The following is a 21,818-nucleotide window of genomic DNA, read 5'->3' on the forward strand; positions in this document are numbered from 1 at the left end:
AACTATGGATTTTGACTCTTAATTAGTTTTTCATTTCCCTCAAATGCTGGTAACAAATTTAACATGTTTATTATATTTCAACTTACATTTGTGAATAATTGATGTATTATTTTATATCCTATATAATATATTACTTATTATGTTTCACATAATAGAAGAGAGGGTGTCATAGGTTTGCTAGGTCAAATTTTTTCATAATATCGAATGGATGGACTCTCTGTACTTCACAGTTCAGTTTCTCAGGTGGAGGTTTCAAGGGTGGATCTGAAAAGCATGAAGGTTGTTCTACTCATTGATGCATTGATTGATGCTGGAGAAATTCAAACGGCTCTAGGCTGATATTTTCTCTCATAAAGGGCTTTCATTAAACATGGAAGGGTACCATAGAAGAGCAAAAGGGGGAGCACCACAAATAAGACATATGGAGATCTAGCTCAAAAATACAAGATTTACATTCTATGTTGTAATTACTTGTATAAGTGGACACACAAGTTTAAATACAACATGGCTTCTGTTGTATGAGACACCCAAAGTATAATTGAAGAGTAAAATAAAATAGGAAAAAAGAAATATATTTTTGCAAAAGGAAAGGAGACCACGAAAATGGGAGGCAGGGGAGTAGAAGAATATGAAAAGTAATTCAGATGTGCTACCTACATGCATCAACTTACCATGAAGAACATAATCAAGCTCTTCTTGAACAAATCCTCCTATACAGAGAAACTGCATATTTGACAAATCTTCCTATACATAATAACTATGCACATGGGTCAAAGAATGGATGCAAAACAAAACAAGTTACCTGGGAATATAAAAAAGCAGCAAAATTACTGAGTAATGGAGAATCCTAGCCAGTTCATTGTAAAGAACTGTCCTTGGATAAACTGGGCCTTGGTACATTTACGCTGAAGGAGGACAGGGAAAGACAGAACTTGCTTATACAAAAGCTGTGTTCTGGCAGTTGTGAAGAATCATAGGTCAAAATTTTTGAGAAATCAGAACTACTAGAAATAGAGAAGAAATACAGAAAAAATGAAAGCAGGAAAATATTATGCTACTTTTAAAATGTGTAAACCTAACCAAATGTCTGGATGACTGCCCAAAATGCAAAGGAGACAGATTCCAACCATTTAGCTAAGTAGAAAAGTTAAGTTGAAATTTCAGATGCTACCAAAGATAGAGTTTGCAGTTTGAATCCAACAGGTGTAATAATTTCCTGAAGTAACAACAAATGAAACCATTTCAGAGTCTAAAATCTCTACAATATTCAGAATATTCAGAAAACAATGCAAATTATTTTTCAAATAATGAAAGCTAAAAATGTGACACAATCTTAGAAATAAATGTTATAACAATGGCTATTACGAGAAGACAGGTGCCAGAATTAACTAGCAAGAAATCTTAAAAGTTTTTAAATTAGGCTCAAAGAGATAAAGAGCTATGGACTTAAAATGAATGAAAAGATAGTAAAAATCAATGGAGATACATAAACTATGGGAAGAACCAAGTAGAAATTTTGAAACCGAAACAATTATATTTGAAACAAAGTTTCTACTTATGCAGTTACAACAGAAATTGTCCCTGCAAGCTGTTGACAGTTCAGCCAGGCAGAAGTGAAGTTTTGGTCTGAAGGTCCATACATCTTCTACAAATGACTCACACTTATCCTTATAGCAGAGGAGTTCTCCATGGTGTGCAAAAATAACATTTTCTTCATTCATCCATTTCTGATGGACATACAGCCTGCCCTGTGACACAGAACCAAACAGCTTAGAAGTGCTCAACAAGTACTTCACAGTGAAGGATTTTGTAGTCGGGAATAATAGAGGGTCAGAAATTGTCTGTACTGCACAGTTCCAAAACTGTTTCCATAAATAAATATAAAATTCAGTTGAACATAAATATTCATTCAGATCTCATGCTTGTCATTTGAGAAATGAACTAGACATCACTGCTTTAAATGCATAGCTATCTAAGTTCCATTGGACATTTAGAAAGAAAAATTATCTTCTGATTACTCTCAAAATAATATTTTCTAATATTTTCTTGAATTTAACTTTTTTCTATTTTAAAGAGAATAGTCTAGTAATCTGAGCAACTGATTTGAAGGCAATAATATGCAATATAACAACCATTGCTGAATTCTTACCATCTTGTCTAGTGAAACTCTGTATTGTCTCTAATGTTTTATTATTATTATTTTTTATTCTCTTTAATGGGTTGAACAATCTTGACTTTAATTTTTAATTGTATAAATTTTCTAAGCAAGTTAATTCAAATAACAAATATAATTTAGTCTTGTGATTAGTAATTAGACCAATGTCTACTTATTTTCCTTTTAGTCTATGAATAGTACCTCACACAAATTTAAGTCTCTTATCCAGATGTTAATATTTCTTCAAGAACTCAAGGATCTCTGTTTATTATCATAGCTGACTTTATCTTCATTCACGTATATGAAAGACACACTTACTCTATTTCTCATAGTGTTCTTTGTAAAAAAATTGTCATTTAGTTCATATCCAAACAGTAGTGTTATGTATAATTCTCAAATGTTTTCTAGAATATAAAATCATTGTAGGTTTGGAAATATGCCTTTTAGACAGCAGCTTATTTTTAAGCAAAATAATCTAACCCAAATAAAATGGTTTCTCATATATGAGAAAAACAAAGTAAAAATAATGAGCAAAATAAAAGATAGATGATAGAAAGTAGAGAAATAGATCTTTTCAAAGCAGAATGGGATCAAGAGATAGAGAGAGGAGGAAGGGAAGAGGGGCAGGATGAAGGAAAGGAATTGGGATGTGTTATGTACATATTCCAATGTCTCACAAGGAGTGTAGTCATCATATAATACATAATGTACTGTTACACCAAAAAAAATTAAGAGACCTCCTAGTAATTACCATGAACATATAGAAAAATTCTTATCACTTTGGGGTTTTGTGAGATCATATCTTCAAAAACATTATACTTTCTTCAAAATTTTAAAATTCTCATTTTAATACATGTAGCTTTGTTTAATGTTCTGTATGGATTCTCAGTAAAAAAGAACTTTTCAGATCTATTTGACTCTCAAATTTTCTACTTGGGTAAAGGCTGCACCACTTAAGTGATCAAATTCTTTTGACACTTAACAAGTTTAAGTAGGTAGAGAAAAGACTTTCACATATTCATTAGTTAGGGCATCAGGCAGTTGTCTAATTTTAAATGAACTTAATCATTCATTTGAAAGATGAGGGCCAGATTATCTTCTCTTTGTTCTTCAGCCAGATGTGTTGTGTTGGAAAGATGCTAAAGTAATATCCACTGCTGGTATTCCTTCTCTTTACATGGCCTCTCCCTCTGAAAACAAGTGGGTTCTGTGGCTTGAGTCTACACACAGAAATACGGTAAAGGTAGTGGGATGATATCACATCACGTGTTACACTGTATTGCATATGGCTTTATAATTGGTAGCAGGTTTACTCTGCCCACACTTCCTTGCTAGTTTAGGGGAAACAAACTGCTTTGTCATGACAGTGCCAAACAGCAAGGAACCACAGTTCCTCCCGCGGGGCTCATGTGACTTGTGACTACTAAGGGCATTTTGCAGCCAAGTGTAAGCAAGAAGCAGGGACCTCAAGGTCCCTGTAACCACAAGGAAACTGATTCTCCCAATGAAAGCAAGTTGGCTTGGAAGTAAAACATTCCCTAACCAAGCCTCCTGAGGAAAGCCTGAGCTCTTGCTGGCAGTTTGAGAATACATAAAGCAAAGACTGGGCAAAATCATGCCCAAGTTTTGACTACAGAAACTATGAACTAAGAGACGTGTGTGATGTCAAGGCACTAAGTTTATGCTAATTTTTAAGACAATAGAAATTAATTAAAAATAGAAAAATTAATTAAAATTATTAACTTCATACTTTTGTGTTAGTTATATCTCCATTATTGTCTTCTTTTTTTGTTTCATTCTCCCTTCCTACTAAGCATGTAAACATATTTAATTTTCCTTATTTTTTCAGTTATTTTATTGACATTTGATTTCCATTAAATTTATTTATAAAGATGATGCGTGATTTCTATCTTTCACTTCTCAAATAGCAATGGTGACACAGCACATGCTGCTATCACTGTGCCACTTCCATGCACCTGGAGGTGTAACTAACTTTCTGCTCTGTTGATCAGTCTTCCAGAGTAATCTAATTTTCTGCTTTGGTGGATGACTTAGCTAAACACATTCTCTCCTTCACACAAGCTTAAAAAATAGAATTCCTGATGGAACATAAGCCAAGGTTCAGCTGTTGCCTAAGAGGTAAAGGAAAGGCTTTAGGTTTAATTTTGACTTTGGAAGTATAGCATAAGATCTTTAACTTACAAATACATTTAGATGCATAGACAGTTCTGGGAGTTAAAAACACAACATAATATCCCTCCAATATGTTGTATAAATTAATAAGAAAACTATGGAATAATAATGGCAAAACATAACATAAAAGGGATGGTGCAAAGCTGTGATAAAATTCTATGAAGTTAATAGGTTAAAAATAAAACGTTATGGTCTGTGGTATAACTCAATGGCACTGCACGTACATAGCATGAAACAGGCCCTGCATTCAGTCTCCAGCAAAAAAAGGGAAAATAGCCAAAAAAAAAAAAAGTGAAAATAATCTAGACATAAATAACGATATTCTACAGAAATATAATTAATGTAAGTGTTGTCAGAGGAACAAAAGATATGCTCTAAATAAATGTTTAAAGAAAATTTATTAAGGGTTTAAAAACACACATAGTGAGTTCAAGGTCAATTTGAACTACACAAATAGACCTTGTGTCAAAAACAAAAAAGAGATCTTCAGGAACCTTGGTGATCCACCCAAGCCTCCTCAACCAGGATGCGAGGCAGGGAGAGCCACGGTCACTTCTGGGGCCTTGGTGACCACTCCCCACACCCCCTAGCATGCCTGCAGGTGCTGGAATGAACTCCCAGCATCTTCAGGAACCCTAGTGATTCACACCTATGCCTCCCACACCATGGTGCAAAGCAGGCAGAGCCCCAGGCACTTTCTGGAGCCTCAGTGACCACTCCCTTCACCTCCAGATCCCTACAGGAGTGGGAATAAACCCTAGATATCTTCAGGAAACCCAGTGAACTACCCCCATGTCTCCCACACTAGTGTGTGAGGCAGGTGGAGCCACAGACACCTTCTGTAGCTTCAGTGGTCACTCTGAGCACAACCCACACCCACGTGGGAGCCTAGGTGAAACCCTGATAGAATCAGTGGCCTCAGAGACTCCACCTTTACCCCTCCCCTGCTGGTGTGGAAACCTGGCTGGGTCCTGGGCAACATCTGAAGCCTCAGGGACCACAACCTGCATTCCCCCACACTTGTGAAAGTTGGGCTGAACCGCAGACAGCAAAAAGAACTCCAGCGAGCTTCCCTCTCCATTCCCCCACTGGCCTGGGAACCAACTGAAGGCAAGTAAGTTTGTGAGCATCTGGGACCACACCTTGCCACCACATACCAGCAGAGGAGCCACACTGAGCACTGGGAATCTCTGGATCTTCAAAAATGACAAAGGAGCAAAATGTAGTCTCAAACCTGCACACTACCCAGAACAAGTCCAGGAAACATCAACACAGAAGAGCCTGGAAGTCATATACCTGAAATTTCTGAAATGATGGCAACTGAAGTAAAGAAACAACTCCATCAAGCCATAGAAGACATCAGATCAGAAATAATTTCTCAAGTTAAAAACAAGAAATGAGAATAATAATGAAAGAATTGTTCAGCATATTCACAGGAGGTATTGAAAAAAATAGAAGAGCATAGACAGCTCATGGAAACCTTGAGTGAATAATATAGAAAAAAACTAGAATATATGAAACAGATTCAAGCAGATATCCAGGATATTAAAAATTCCATCTAAAGCTGGCAAAACTGCCAGAACAAAGCTGAAGACAGATTTTCAGATCCCGATGACAGCATTGTCACTAGTGAACATGACAGGAAGGACCTCTTAAAAATAAGGAACTAGGAAATAACAACTCAACAACTGCAAGACGAAGCAAACAAAAACAATGCAAGATGAATAAGTATCAAAAAACAGCAGGTGTCAACACAAATAGCATAAAAAGACTATTTGCAGAAATAATACCAGAAAATTTCCCAGGCATGGAAAAAGAATCAGATAAACAGATAAGTAAAGCATATAGAACTCCAATTAAAAATAACTAAAATAAATCTACACTTAGTGATCAAGATCCCAGAAACTCAACAAAAGCTCAGAATATTAAAAGCTGTTAGAGAAAAAAAACAGATAACCTATAAAGGAAAGCCTATCAGAGTTATGGCAGATTTCTCAACACAAACCATTAAGTCAAGAAAAACATGGAGTGAAGTATTTCAAGTATGGCAAGAAAATAACTTTGAACCCAAATTGATGTACCCTGCAAAACTATCCTTCACATCTAACGGAAAAATAAAATATTTTCATGATAAAGAACAACTGATGAAATTCATGCGCTCCACGCCGATCCTACAAAGAGTACTAAAAGATATACTAGAAAGAGATAAAACAGACTGCAACTTCAAGAACAACAGCAGAAAGGAACCAACAAGCAGAACAAGCAATTAAACAGAGGGAAAGGGGCTGGGGATTCAGAAGCGGCACAGCACCTGCCTGGCAAGCATGAGGTCATGAGCTTGATTCCCGGTACTGGAAAAAAAAAAAACAAAAAAACAAAACAAAACAAAAAATAAATAAAGAGAGGGGAAAAGAAGGATTCAGCAGCAGGAAAATAACATCACAAAGACAAGCCAGTACATATCAGTTATAACCATCAATGTAAACAGTCTCAAAGCACCAACTAAAAGAAGCAGACTAGCACAGTGGATCAAGAAACAGAATCCAACTATTTGCTGTATACAAGAAATAGATAAAGTGAAAATTAAAGAATGAAAATAATACCTCACATGACAGGAACCCAGAAAAAAGCAGGTGTAGCTATTCTGTTTGCAAACAATGTGAACTTCAAACCAAGAACAATCAAAAGAGATAAAGAGGATCACTACATACTTGAGAGGGGAAAACTTCAAGAGGAAGAGATAACAATCATAAACATCTATGCACCAAATACAGGAGTACCCAATTACATAAGACAAATTTTAACAGATATGAAAAATGAAATAAGCAGCAACACAATCATAACAGGGGGCTTTAACACACCATTGTCACAAAAAGGTAGATCAACTAGTCAAAAAATCAGCAAAGAAATAAAACAACTTAACCAAAATTGTGAACAAATGGACTTAGTAGACCATTACAGAGTATTTTATCCAACAGCATCAAAATACACATTCTTCTCAGCTGCACATGGGACATTCTCTAAAATAGACCATATGCCAGCACTTAGAACATGTTTAAATAAATACAAAGGAATTTAAATTATACCATGCATACTATCAAAACATAGTGCAATGAAATTGGAAATTAATGACAAAATAAACCTCAAAAGTTCCATAAACAGTTGGAAATTAAATAACATCCTCCTGAAGAACCAATGGGTCACAGTTGAAATCAAAGTAGAAATTAAACACTATTTACAGTCAAACAAAATTGTAGCTACAATGTACAGGAACCTGTGGGACACAATGAAAACAGTTCTCAAAGGGAAATTTATAGCAGTGAATTCCCACCTCAGGAAAACAGAATGACCACAAATAAACAATCTTATGCTGCACCTCAAGTTCCTAGAAAAAGGAGAGCAAATCAAACCCAGAGCCCAAAGAAGACAGGAAATTATAAAGCTCAGGGCAGAAACGAATGCAATGGAGACTAAAAAAAATATGAAGATTTAATAATAAAAGAGGTGGTTCTTTGAAAGAATTAATAAAGTAGGTAAAATCCTAGCCAACCTTATCAAAAAAGGAAAGAAAAAACTGAAATACATGTAATAAAGAATGAAAGGGGTGAAATCACTATGGATCATGTAGAAATTCAGATCATCAATACCTACTTTGAAAATCTTTACTCTCATAGGATGGAAAACACAGGGAGTGGGCAGATTTCTAGATACATATTAACTACCAAAGCTGAATGAAGAAGACATAAAAAATTCTGAATAACTCAGTATCAGCCAGTGAAATTGAGAAAGCAATAAAAAACTTACCAATTAGGAAAAGCCTGGGTCTTGATGGATTTACAGCTGAATTCTATAAGAAATTTTCAATTCTTCTCAAACTCTTTAAGGAAATTGAACAGAAAAGAATTCTTGCCAACTCCTTCCTGGAGGCAAGGATTACCCTGATAGCAAAACCAGAAAAAGACTCAACCAAAAAAGAAAACTACAGGCCAATCTTCCTAATGTATACAGATGCAGAAATACTCAACAAAATACTGGCAAACATACTACAAGATATCATCAAGAAGATTATACATCATGACCAAGTGGGATTCATCCAAGGAATGCAAGGATGGTTCAATGTACAGAAATTAGTTAATGTAATACACCATATCAATAGAGCCAAACACAAAAATCACATGATCATCTCCACTGATGCAGAAAAAGCCTTCAGTAAAGTCCAAACCTCATTCGTGATAAAAAAAAACCCTACAGAAAACAGGAATAGGTGGTCTTTGCCTCAATCTGATCAAAGCCAGCTATGACAAACCAATGGCTAACATCATAGTAAATGGTCAAAAATTGAAAGCTTTCATTTTAAAATTAAGAACATGACAAGGATGTCCACTGTCACCACTCCATTCAATATAGCTCTGGAAATGTTAGCTAGAGCATTTAGAAAAGATAGAGAAATAAAAGGAATAAGAATAGGAAGAAGAAGTAAAATTATCATTATTCACAGAAGACATACTACTCTACATAGAAGACCCCCCAAAACTCCACCAAATGGCTTATAGATGTAATAACCAAATTCAATATCATAGCTTGATACAAAGTCAATGCTCAAAAATCGATAGCATTCCTGTACACAAAAAACAGACTGAGAGAGAAATTAGTGAAACCACACCTTTCACAATAGGTTCTAAAAAGTTGAAATACTTAGGAATCAATCTAACAAAAGAAGTAAAAGATCAGTGAAAATTACAGTCTCTAAAAAAAGAGATCAAAGAATATATCAGGGAATGGAAAGATATTCCTTGCTCATGGATAGGAAGAACTAACCTTGTGAAAATGTTCATACTCCAAATACCGTTGTACAGATTCAGTGCAATCCCAATTAAAGTACTATTAGTATACATCACAGATCTAGAGAAAACATTCCTAAAATTAATCTGGATCCAGAAGAGGCCTAGAATAGCAAAAGCAATCCTGGGCAACAAAGGAAAGGCAGGAGGCATCACAATTCCTTACTTGAAATTATACTATAAATCTACTGTGATAAAATCAGCTTGGTACTGACAAAAACACAGACCTGAAGATCAATGGAACAGGTTAGAAGATGCAGACACAGCTACAAACACATTCAGTCACCTTATCTCTGACAAAGGGGCTAAACATGTTAACTTGAAGAAAGATACCCTCTTCAATAAATGTGTGGAAAAACTGGCTTTCCACATGTTAAAGACTGAAACTAGACACATATCTATCACCATGCACCAAGCTAAACTTAAAGCAGATCAAAGATCTAAATATTAAAACAGAAACACTAAATCTTTTGGAAGAGAAAGTAGGTAAAAATCTTGAAGACATAGGGGTAGGCAGAGAGTTCATAAACAAAAACCAAACTGCATGGGAAATACTTCAAAGAATCAGTAACTGGGATCTCACCTTATTGAAAAGATTTGCACATTCAGAGACATCACCAATAGAGTAAAAGGAAAACCCACAAATTGGGAAAAAATTCAGCCAACTGCCCCTCAGACAAAGGACTTCTATATAGTAGATATAAAGAATTAAAAAAAAAATCATGCCCCCCAAATTCAAAGACCCAATCCAAAAATGGGCATCTCAAATGACTGTGCTCTTCTCAAATGAAGAAATACTAATGGTAAATAAATACATGAAAAAATATTCAACATCATTAGTCATTCGAGAAAGGCAAATTAAAATAACACTGATATTCCATCTCATCCCAGAAAGAATAGTTATCATCAAGAAATCAACCAGTAACAAATGCTGAGAAGCTATAGGGAGAAAGGAACTCTTCTCCACTGTTAGTGAGAGTGCAGACTGGTGAAGCCACTGTGGAATCAGTTTGCAGATTCCTCACAAAACTAGGATTGGAAGTCCCATTTAACCCAGCTATTACCCTTCTGGGTATTTTCCCAAAAGAATTAAAAACATCATACCACAGCAATATATGTGCACCCATGTTTATAGCAGCACAATTTTTTATAGCTAAATCTTGGAAACAACCCAAATGCCCATCCACTGAGGAATGGATAAAAAAGATGGGGTATTTTTATACAATGGATTATTACTCAGGTATACAAAAAGATAAACTCGAGGCTTTTGTGGGTAAATATACGCAACTTCATATTGTTATGATGATGTTACAACATAACCTTCGTAATTATTCAGTGACCTGTTCTTATGTGTCAAGGCAGTGTATTAAAGTTAAGCATTGCAGCTGTTTCTGTTATTGTAATCATTTAAGTAGGAATGAAGTATTTGAGAATGTGTTTATATTGAATATTTCACAAACTAATGTATAAAGAATAATTAACAAAGAATGTATGAAATATTTAATTAACATTCCTACTACCTTTAAAATGAACACAAAACCTATATATTAACAATTGTACATTATTGGACTGTCTTAATATTTATATTTAACTAACCCTTGCAACTTAAAACAAATTTTTTGCAAACTAAGTATTTTAAGTTTAGAAAGAGGAAAAAAAACCCTTCTGTACCTTTGACATTACAAATTTGGAATGTTTATATCATAAACCCACATATTTTATCAGTGTTTTTACAGTTTAGAACAACTTAATGTATATTGTGGAAATGAGTAAATTTCTTAAATAATAAACAATGTAGCTTTCTAGACACAACAGACCAGCATAAGATCTGGTGATATTATTTATTGCATGATGTAGAGATGTTATGTATATTTACACACAGTCAGTTACTGTAGGTTTAAGTATCACAATAAAAATTTTAAAAAGATAGCCTCTTGTGGAAGCCAAATAAATTGAAGCAAATGGAGATTAAGGCCTGTGACTGAATTTACTTTATTTTAGAAAAGGAGCAATATAAATTTTAATTTTTTTATCTGTCCTAATGAGTATGGAATTAAATTATTCATGAACATTTTCAGGTTTAGAAAATATTTCCTCAATTTTAGAAGTGCTTTCTAGCTAAGCAGCTGCTTCTTGTTTATAAGCTAAATCTGTAAGGATTTTGAATTATATAAAATGCCTAGTTTACAATAAATTATCCATCTATCTGTCTATATATGAATAAGAGACAACTACTCCTCAAGACAGAAAGAAATATAAAATGCTGAAGTTATAATTTATATTACTAGGAATTTTGAATTGTGCATATAATATTTTGTATAGTATTCTGAATCTCTGAGATGACAATTTACAAGTACAAATTAACTCAAGATATTAGAATTTAAATAATAATAATAAATAAATAATTTCAGAAAATAGCATAGTCTTTTATGGCTTATCTTATATTTTATATAGCTTTGAAAGTTTGTGATAAAATAACTGTTTAAAGTATTTATACAGAAAGTGTGTGATGGTGACAGTTCAACACATTCATATTGTATGTTGACCACATCCACCTCCTGTTACCTTCTTTATTCTCCCTTCCCACTGACTCTCTCCTCTTTCTAACAGTTCATCTTCCACACTCATGTCATGAATGTTTCCCTTAGATTCTACACATGAGAGAAATATATAATACCTTTCTAAGTCTTGTGAATGTTGCTTACATAATGATCTCCAGTTCCATATATTTCCTGCAGATGACATAATTTTGTTCTTCTTCATTGTTGAGTAATACTCCATTATAGATATAAACCACAATGCCTGTATTCATTAATCATTGGATGGGCCCTTACTATAATCTCATAGCTTGGCTTCTGTGAATTGTGAAAAAAAAAAGCATAGGTATATGGCTACCTGTGTTATATGCTTTGATTCCTTTGTATATATATAGACAGGAGTGATATAGTGATATATAGTCATCTATTACTTGTATTTTTAGTTTAAAGAAATCGCCATGTAAATTCAAATACTAATTGTGCCAATGTATATTGCCACTAACAGTGCATTTGAGTGTTCTGTTTTCTAGCATCACCCTTATCATATTATTTTTCTGTGTATGTGGACTGTATGGAATCCAGTATAATTTCAATTTGCATTTCTCTGATGGCTGAAGATATTGCTTTTAACCAGAGTTTGCAATAGTTCATTAAATTGTCTGAAAGAGTAAATTAAATATGAAACAAGTTGCAATTTAAGATGGAAATGTACTGAGGTTTGACTATCTTACCATGGAAAGTCAGATACAGTTATTAAAATTATAATATGAAGAATAGTAAACTTTGTGGTAATTAACATGCTTTTTCTTAACAAAAGACTCAAGGTTTGATATATGTTTCAAATTTTCCTGAGAATTGAACATATATATAGATGTATATATATAGATGTATAGAAAATGTATATAAACATTCAGAGGAGGCATTTTATATTGCTTTTACCTCAGCACTGAATTTTCCTTTTTTTTGCTTTGTTAATTTGGGAAAGAATGACATTTAAGTGTTCTATTGCTATGGTGCTTGACATATTGCAGAAATATCTACAAATTTATGATTTTAAAAATTAAAAAATATTGAAAAGGAAAGGCAAATAAAAAAACCTAAGTTGTCAAATTGTTAGTATTTTGCCTTATAATCAAAATTATGAAAACTAGCATATTTCATTTGAAACCAGAAGAGACTGACAATAGCAAAACAATCCTGAACAACAAAAGCAAGGCTGGGGAGTCACAAACCCAGACTTGAAATGACACTACAGAGCCACTGTGATAAGAATAGCATGGTATTGAGAAAAAAAGATGTGTCAGTAGAACAGATTAGAAGACGCAGAAACAAATCCAAACACCCTCAGCTACTTTATCTTTGACAAAGGGGCCAAACATGCTCACTGGAAGAAAGATGGCCTTTTTAAAAAATGGTGCTGCAAGAACTGGCTTTCCACATGCTGAAGACTAAAGCTAGACCCAAGTCTTCAACCATGCACTAAACTGAAATCAAAGTGGAATCTAAATATTAATACGGACACTCAAACTTCTTTAAGCAAAAATAGGTAGAACTCTCTCTTGAAGGCATAAGTGTAGGGAAAGACCTGAACTGCATGGAAACTATTGCAAAGAATCAACAACTGGGATCTCATTTTACTGAAAAACTTCTTCTCAACAAAAGTAATCACCAATAGGTTGAAAAGACAGCCCACAGAGTAGGAAAAAATTTAGCCGGTTGTTCCTCTATAGTTTTGCCTTTTCCAGAATATTATATGTTTGGAATCATGAAGTACTTAGTGACAAGAAACTAATATCTAAGACATATAAAAAAATGAAAACACTCAGACCCTCCTAATTCAATGACCCATTCTGAAAATGGGCATCTGAGGTGGAAATATAATGGCAAATAGATATATGGAATATATTAAAAAATTGTTCAACTCAACTGGTTATTCAAGAGATGCAAATTAAAACAACACTGAGATTCCATCTCATTCCAGAAAGAATGGCTATTATCAAGAAATCAACCAATATCAAATGCTGGTGGAGCTGTGGTGAAAAAGGAACCCTTTCCCACTATTGGTGGGAATGTAGACTAGTGCAACCACTGTGGAAATCAGTGTGGAGAGTTCTCAGAAAATTAGGACTAGAGATTCCATTTGACCCAGCTATCCTTTACTTGGTATCTGCCAAAAGAATTAAGACCATCACACCCCAGTGATATATGTGCATTCATGTTTATAGAAGCACAGTTTGTAATAGCTAAATCTTGGAAAGAATGAAAATGCCCATTAACCAATAAGTAGATAAAAAAGATTTTTTAAAAAATATGCAATGGAGCACTAGTCTACCAAAAAGAAGGATAAACTTGGGACATTGATAGCTAAATGGATGGACCTTGGGACCATAGTCTCAAGTGTAATAAATTGGACACCTATGTGTAAGTACTCCATTGTCTCTTTGGTGTGAGAAACTGAGTGTGTGAATAAGAATCAAAATTCATAGTAGATATTGTGAAACAGGAAAAAAAATTGTTGTTCAAAAAGAGAGGGGAACTAGGGAGGGGGCAGTGAATGTAGGAAGGGAACAGAAAAAATGAGGAAAGAAGGATAAAATGGAACCAAAGTTTTGTAAACAAGGAGGGAGAAAGGGTTTAAAGGGAGGTGAAAAAAATGGGAAAAAAGAGGAATCAAGATATATCACGTACAAATTCTCTATGACGAATGTGATCATTATGTGTATCTAAATTATATGAATAAACTTACTAAAAAGACTTGGTGGACACAGATATATGTACACATAAATGCATGCTATATAAGTGTAATTGTGAATAAAATATTTCAACAAAATTAGCATTGTGAGTATAGATTTCTTTTGCATAGCTGAGAAGCATCAAAATAATTTCGCATGTTATTTGATTTCATGGTGCTAAATTATTTCTCAATGTTGGATTTTCTCATTTATTATGGAACAATTCAACAAAACAAAATATTTATGTATCAAATTATATTCACTACAAAATATTAGAAATAGAATTATAATTATTAAAAGACCATAAAAAAAGAAAGATAAAAAGTAAATTTGGATTTTGTTACTGTAATTGGAAGACATGATTATGGATTTTTCCAAAATTGTATTTGCACAATTTACTGCTTTTCTACTTTTAACTTATTTTGAAAATAAATTTATGCACACTATACATCTACAGTAAGTGAAAACACAAACATTCATTCAAACATTTATATATACTTATAAGTGTTCAGGATTGTCTGTTGTTTGGAAATTGCCATATCTTAAGTATACTTAAAGTCATACTACTAGTGTTAAAGGCAGCTATGTAGTTGTGGGTAAATATTTTTATAATGTGCAGAACAGTACCGAAATACATAAGTGATTTAAAGTTTAATGGGTATTGATGATGCTTTATAAGACATATTTTAAACATGAAAAATTGTCTACTCTATATCATGTCTAAATCATATCAATTAAAAATTAAATTGTGATTTCTGCCATGCCACAATAGCACTTTAGATAATGGATGTTTAATCCAGTTGATGACAGCACTTAATATGAATAAGTAAACAGAAAAAATTTATTAAATTGCAGCATATAGCTATGGCTTCTTAAGAAATATCTTTTTCAAACTTCCAATAAGTTTGGTGGTTAGACACATTTAAATATCTTTGAAACTACTATTATTGTGTGCTTTGGTGTCATTATGTTTCTTTATTAAACATAAAAAATAGTATGAAAAATTACAAAATCAAGGCTTTCCTCTGAACACTGAGGATAGCTGAGGGATATGTAATATTTATGTAAAACAATATATTATTTAAATCCACATTCATTAATAATTTTTAGTGCAGAGATACTAGTTTTCCAATGTAATGCTTTTAATTATTGTAAAATGATCACTTGAGAACTCTACCTTAGAACTCATGAAAAATACTACTCTGAAATTTTATACTTCTTAATTGTTTTGTCTTTTAAAATATTGGTTTAGATAAATATTAGTTTTAGAATAAATGTATACCCTCCTCATTGTTTACATTATCCACCTTCATAATATGTTTGCCCTTTATTGACACATTTTTCCTATCTCTATAATTTTGCCTTTTCCAGAATATTATATGTTTGGAAGCATGAAGTACTTAGTGATTTTAGATTCCCTTCTTTCAAATGGAAATAAGTGTTTACGTTCCTCCAGGATTTTTTGTGCTTTCATAGCTCAGTCTTTTTAGTGGTACACAATATTTCACGTTTAGGTACAACAGAATTTATTTGTCCATAATACTTTGTTTGCTTCCAAATTTTGATAAGTATAAATAAAGCTGCTATAAATGATTTTATACAGTTTATGTGTAGATACAAATGCTACATTTTTCTAAATTATACAATATAATTTGTTCATTTTCTTTAAAAACTAACAAAGCAAAAACCTTCCAATGTCAAGGTGGCTATGTCCACTCACATTCCACCAGCATTTGACATTGGCTTTGTTAAAGATTTGATTCAACATATCTGTAGGTTTTAATTTGCATTTTCTGACAATGTTTGATGTGGAACATTTTTTGAAGTGCATTTTATCATCTCTATCCTTTTTTGGTAAGGTACCTCAAGACATAGTATAAAACTACAATAATTGAGACTTTCTGGTATTAGTGAAACAGTAGAAAAACAAATCAATGGGACAGAAAAGAGAATGTAGTCAGTCTTTCGTAAAGGAGCAAGGTTAATACAGAGAAAATAAAATAAACTTTTCACCAAATAGTAGTAAAACAACTATTTTTTTACACTCACATGTAAAAAACTAATTTAGGCATTATGAAGACCTTCACAAAAATTAATGCTAATGAGTCAAAGACATATGTAAAATAAAAAAACTGTGAAACTTGTAGAAGAACAGGAAAAATAGGTAATATTGGGTAAAGTCATGACCATTTTAGATGCAAAAATAATAAAGTCCATAGAAAAGAATATTTTTTAATCTGAACTTCATTAAAGTTAAATCTTTTCTCTGTTAAATATATTTTTAAGAGAATGACAGGTCAAGCCATAAGATAAAAAAGATGTTTTCAAAAGACATATCTGATAAAGTGTACTGCTATCCAAAATATACCGATTGTCTTAGTTACTTTTCTTTCATTGGGGGAAAAATACCCAATGTCTAAAATTAAGGAAGGAAAGATTTACTTAACTCACAGTTAGTGCCGGTTTCAGTCCACAATCAGCTGGCTCCAAGGTAGAGTGGTATGGCACAGCACAATAGTTCAAGGCAGCAGATGACAGCAAAAGCAACAAGCACAAAAAATGAGATCAAGCCTGTTTTCCTCCTTTATACTGTATGCAGGCTACCCACCCTAGGGCAGGTGCACCACTCACACCATCTCTGTGTCCTCCTCTTGCACAGGCTCAGGATGTTTACAAAGTGAGGACCCTGGTCCCCCTCTGAGTCACTTAGTTAAACTTCTAAACTTCTCAAATTGACACAATGAATCAACCATTACAACATTCTAGAGCACAAACAGCCATATTGGGGCATGTCCTCTACACCCTAGGATGCACAGCTGCTGAGTTACTTAGTTAAAGTTCTAAACTTCTCAAGTTGACACAGTGTATCAACCATTACACAGATTCTTAAGTTTTAGCAAGAAGAAAAAAACTTTTAAAAATATCTTCTTCCTTTTATTTCAGTAGTCCTCAAAGTTCTAGGTACACAGTACTAAAAGAATTGGTTAATGCTATAAACAATCCTCATTAATTAATCTGCCATTCAAGGAAATATCTCATGAGGTGGATAGATAAGTGTATCTAGATGTCCCTTCAGAGCTTCATGCACTCATAAGTGGGGCTTTTTGGAGGTGGCTGAGTGAATATGGATTAAGGGTGTGTGGTACCTAAATTGGTCTACTGATTGGTTTAACATAGGCTCTGGGTGTGCATAATGGGAAGGCTCAGCTTGGAGGCACACACCCTGAATAGAATAAAAGGGAGAGGGAGCCTCACTGCTGCTGTTTGCTGCTTCTTACAAGCCATGCCATAGACTCTCTCCTCTACCATGTGCAGAGCCCACTAACTATGGGATGAAAACTCCACAGTCTGTGAGCAAAAAGAAACCATTCCTCCTTTAACTTGTGGTTATCAGGGGTTCTCTCCCAGCAATGAGAAAGTAACTAAGATAATAAGCTAACACATTCTTGGTAACATCTCATGAAGTGTGTGTGTGTGTGTGTGTGTGTGTGTGTATACATGTGTGTGTAGTGTATTTTCTTGATCTAGAAAAATGACACAACCTCAATAACTTCAACTTCAATTTCAAGAAATATTGATATTTCCATTCTAGGACGTGAAAATATAAGAAAAATTTTCAGTGGCATTTATCCAAGGGAATGACAAATAATTGAATGAAATATGTAGCTACTTCTAATGGTTTTAAACAACTTCAGACAGGAGTCCAGATTATATGCTACATATGAAAACTTACAGAGGTTAAATTCTAAGCAATAATGAAGGCATTCTAACTACAGAGTAATAATTATAAAAGTAATCATGGAATTGTAACCAGTTTTAATTCTTTAGCATATGTAATAACTTAAAAGTTTATCACATTCTCTTTTAATGTGCATACATATGTGTGTGTGTGTGTGTGTGTGTTATGTAGAAGAATAAAATTAGATTCCTACCTCTTATCCTATAAAAATCAACCCTAGTGGATGGAAGACATAAAGGTAAGATCTGAAAAAATAAATCTACTGGAAGAAAATATAGGATAAATTCTTCAAAATATTGGTGTGTACACATTTTTAGACAGGGCCTTAAAATCAGGCAATAAAAGTGAAAATAGAGAAATGGGATTACATCCAAATTAGAAGTTTCTGCGTGGCAAAAGAGGTAATAAAAAGACTGAAAAGACAGCAAGATAATGAAAAAAAATATTTGCAACAACTCAACTGGCAAGAAGTTAATATTCAGAAGAACTCAAAAACTCACCAACAAAAACACAGGCACCTCAATTTAAAAGTGGAAAGTGATGTAAATAGACATTGCTTAAAAGAGAACATACAAATTTTAGCAAGCATATGAGATCATCAGGGAACTACAAGGGAAATCCTCAGTGAGATATAATGTAACTCCAGTGAAAATGACTATTGTCCAGAAGGGGGAAATAATTGCTGGTGAGATGGTAGAGAAAGGGCAATTAACTTCATTACTGGTATGAATGTGAATCAGTACATCCAATATGGAAAAGTGTAAGGATATTATTTAAAAAACTTAAAATAGAACTACTTAATGTGAGGCATCTATCACATTTCTGGGTATATAAACAATATATATTAAGCATATATTACAGCATTATGCATGATAACCAATAAATGGACTCTACCTAAGTTTCCATCAGTAAATAAATGGATAAAATATGATATAGCCATACAATGGAATATTATTCAATCACTTGAAAGAATACAAGTTCTGTCGTTTGTGGGAATATTTATGCAACTAAAAGAGGTCGTGGCAGAGGAGATAAGCTCAAAGGGAACATATACATTTTAACTGACGTGTCGTGACTGAAACAGTTCACATCTGGGAAGAGACAGGATGCTCGGAGAGCTTGGAGCAGGAGGGAACTGAGGAAAATTCGATGACTGGTATCAAACACAGTAACATAGGAGTAATTAGTTCTTCTTCTAGAGAACATAGGTAAACACAACCACCAATAATCTGTGTTATATTTCAATATTAACTAGAAGAGACAGAAAATACTCATTGAAGAAATGCAGAATATGAATTTCCTTCATTTAATTCATGCATCAAATTATCATACTGTATCCCATAAAATGTAAAGAAATTATGTGTCTATGTCAAGTAATAAAAAAGATCAAGAGTTTGAAACATGACTATTATAAAATATTACAATAAAAATGAAAATATTTCATTGATCATATTAATCAATATTTAACAAAAAATAACCAAAAAACTCCATATTTGCTATGTGACCGCTTAAGTAAATCAAAATGAAATGACATTTTTAACTATGCTTTTTCTAAAGTCATCCTGGAAGATGACCTGTAATTCTTCTTTATCCCATTCCTTATAAAATAGTTGAACATTTTATTATATTTAAACATCCATATACTTTTTCTAATTATTGGGAAACAATTTAATATGAATTTTTATATGTTACAAACATTGATTTTGCTATACGTCCATAAATGGTTATAACTAAGAGAAAATTATGAAAGCGTAAACACAGGAAAAAAGTGAATTCCGGTTAGGGAGATTAATCTCATACCTAAATGGATGTTAGCCAGGAATGCCATTTGTTTAAAATAATATTTTTTAGGTGACTCTTTCTGTTTTACCGCAGCCTCAGTAATATTGAAATGTACGTGCGATGTGCACAGATGCACATCAAGATGTGTTGTGTAGCTGGGTGAACACATACACTATTTTTCACATAGACATTTAAAACTCGGATGGTGCAGAGGAAAGTATGTGAATCAGGTTTCCAATGAAATTCCTAAATTGGTATTTTTAATTATATAATTTCTGAAAAATTGAACACAAAGAAAAGGATACTCATGACATAAAATTTCTCTTGGGCTAGAAATTACTATTAACACTATATTTGCCAATTTGTACACACACATTCTTATCATTGAAATATTAAACCTTTATTAAATTTATTTATAGGATGTTTTACTCAATACTTTATTACACAAATTATTCACTTATCTAATGCCCTGTAGATATTAACTCCATATTAACATATACTAGTCATGAATATCATGAATATCTGTCCTTAAAGTACTATTCTCGGCATAGATCTGGAGTTTTTAAATGATACTATTAAACATAATTACCAGCTAGTTTACTTATCCATAGCATTTAATCATATTCTGTGCTCTATAATGACATTCTTTAATGAATGATTGATAAATATTATTTCATGCATTCTAATTCAAGGCAATATAATTTCAAAAAGCAAATTTGTACAACGTAGTCTACCAGGGTTCCTTTAGCTTCAATTTTTATGGTTCTATAACATAAACACCAAAGTGTCAGAAAGATTGATAAAAATGTTAAGAAAGTTTGGGTAATTTTTCAGTATATTTCACATTCCTTATTTTTCAGGATTGCTAGGATATTTTAAATTAGAGAATGAAAAGAAAAACAGGATCCATCGACCTTCTTCTATTGACCTTTATAATCTTTCCAGCATCTTTCTCACTTGGGATTTTCATCATTATTTCCTAGAGTAGTGAGGGTCCAATATTTTAGGCAAAAGTCACCCATAATGATCTGACCCAAAGTGACTCTGTTCTTTGAGAAAGAGTTGTCTGTATTACCTCATGGATATGCTCACACATAATAATTGCATAAATTCTCAGAAACAGTGGTATTCTGATAAGTGAATTGATTTAAGGTTGATAATATGTAAGAGTGAAGCTTTTTTATATCCATAAATATGTAATGAACAAAAATATAATTTTGTTCCAAGTATTTACTTAGTTTTTATGAACCATGTATAATAACATTCGTGACCCATGTGTTTAATAATAATATTTGTAGTATTTATCCTGGAAAGTACTGCCCAAGATACAAACTGCATGGATTTTTTCCAAGGATGAAGTGACAAAGTTTTTCTCTTTAGACCATTTAAAAATCATTTTCATCTTTCATGTTAATGAAGAAATTCTGGAATAGATTATTTGGCTTATCAATCTTACAAAAGAACACTGATTTGTATAATTTCTAAGTATATTTTTCAGTAACATATTCAATCGGTTTTAAATAATATAAATGAAATATTTGCCTTGGTCTATTTTGGAGTAAGATATTTCTTAAAATGGCATAAAAAGTGGGACTTTTTTTCTTTTGAGATTGCCATTTAGACAAGATTTTTATTTTAAGTATATTTGTGTAGTCAAAATAGAATATTCACAATGTCTTAATAGAATACAAAGAACATTTTTGGAGCTTTTTCTGTTACCATGACAAAGACATAAAATGGACTTTTTTGTTTTAACGATAAAACAGTGGAAACATATTAACAAACAAACAGACATGAACAAAACAACACCAAAATAATAAAAGCAATGCAGTACTTCAG

This window comes from Chinchilla lanigera, unplaced genomic scaffold (genome assembly GCF_000276665.1).
Source record: "Chinchilla lanigera isolate Chin_1 unplaced genomic scaffold, ChiLan1.0 scaffold00006, whole genome shotgun sequence".
In the NCBI taxonomy this organism is placed as follows: domain Eukaryota; kingdom Metazoa; phylum Chordata; class Mammalia; order Rodentia; family Chinchillidae; genus Chinchilla; species Chinchilla lanigera.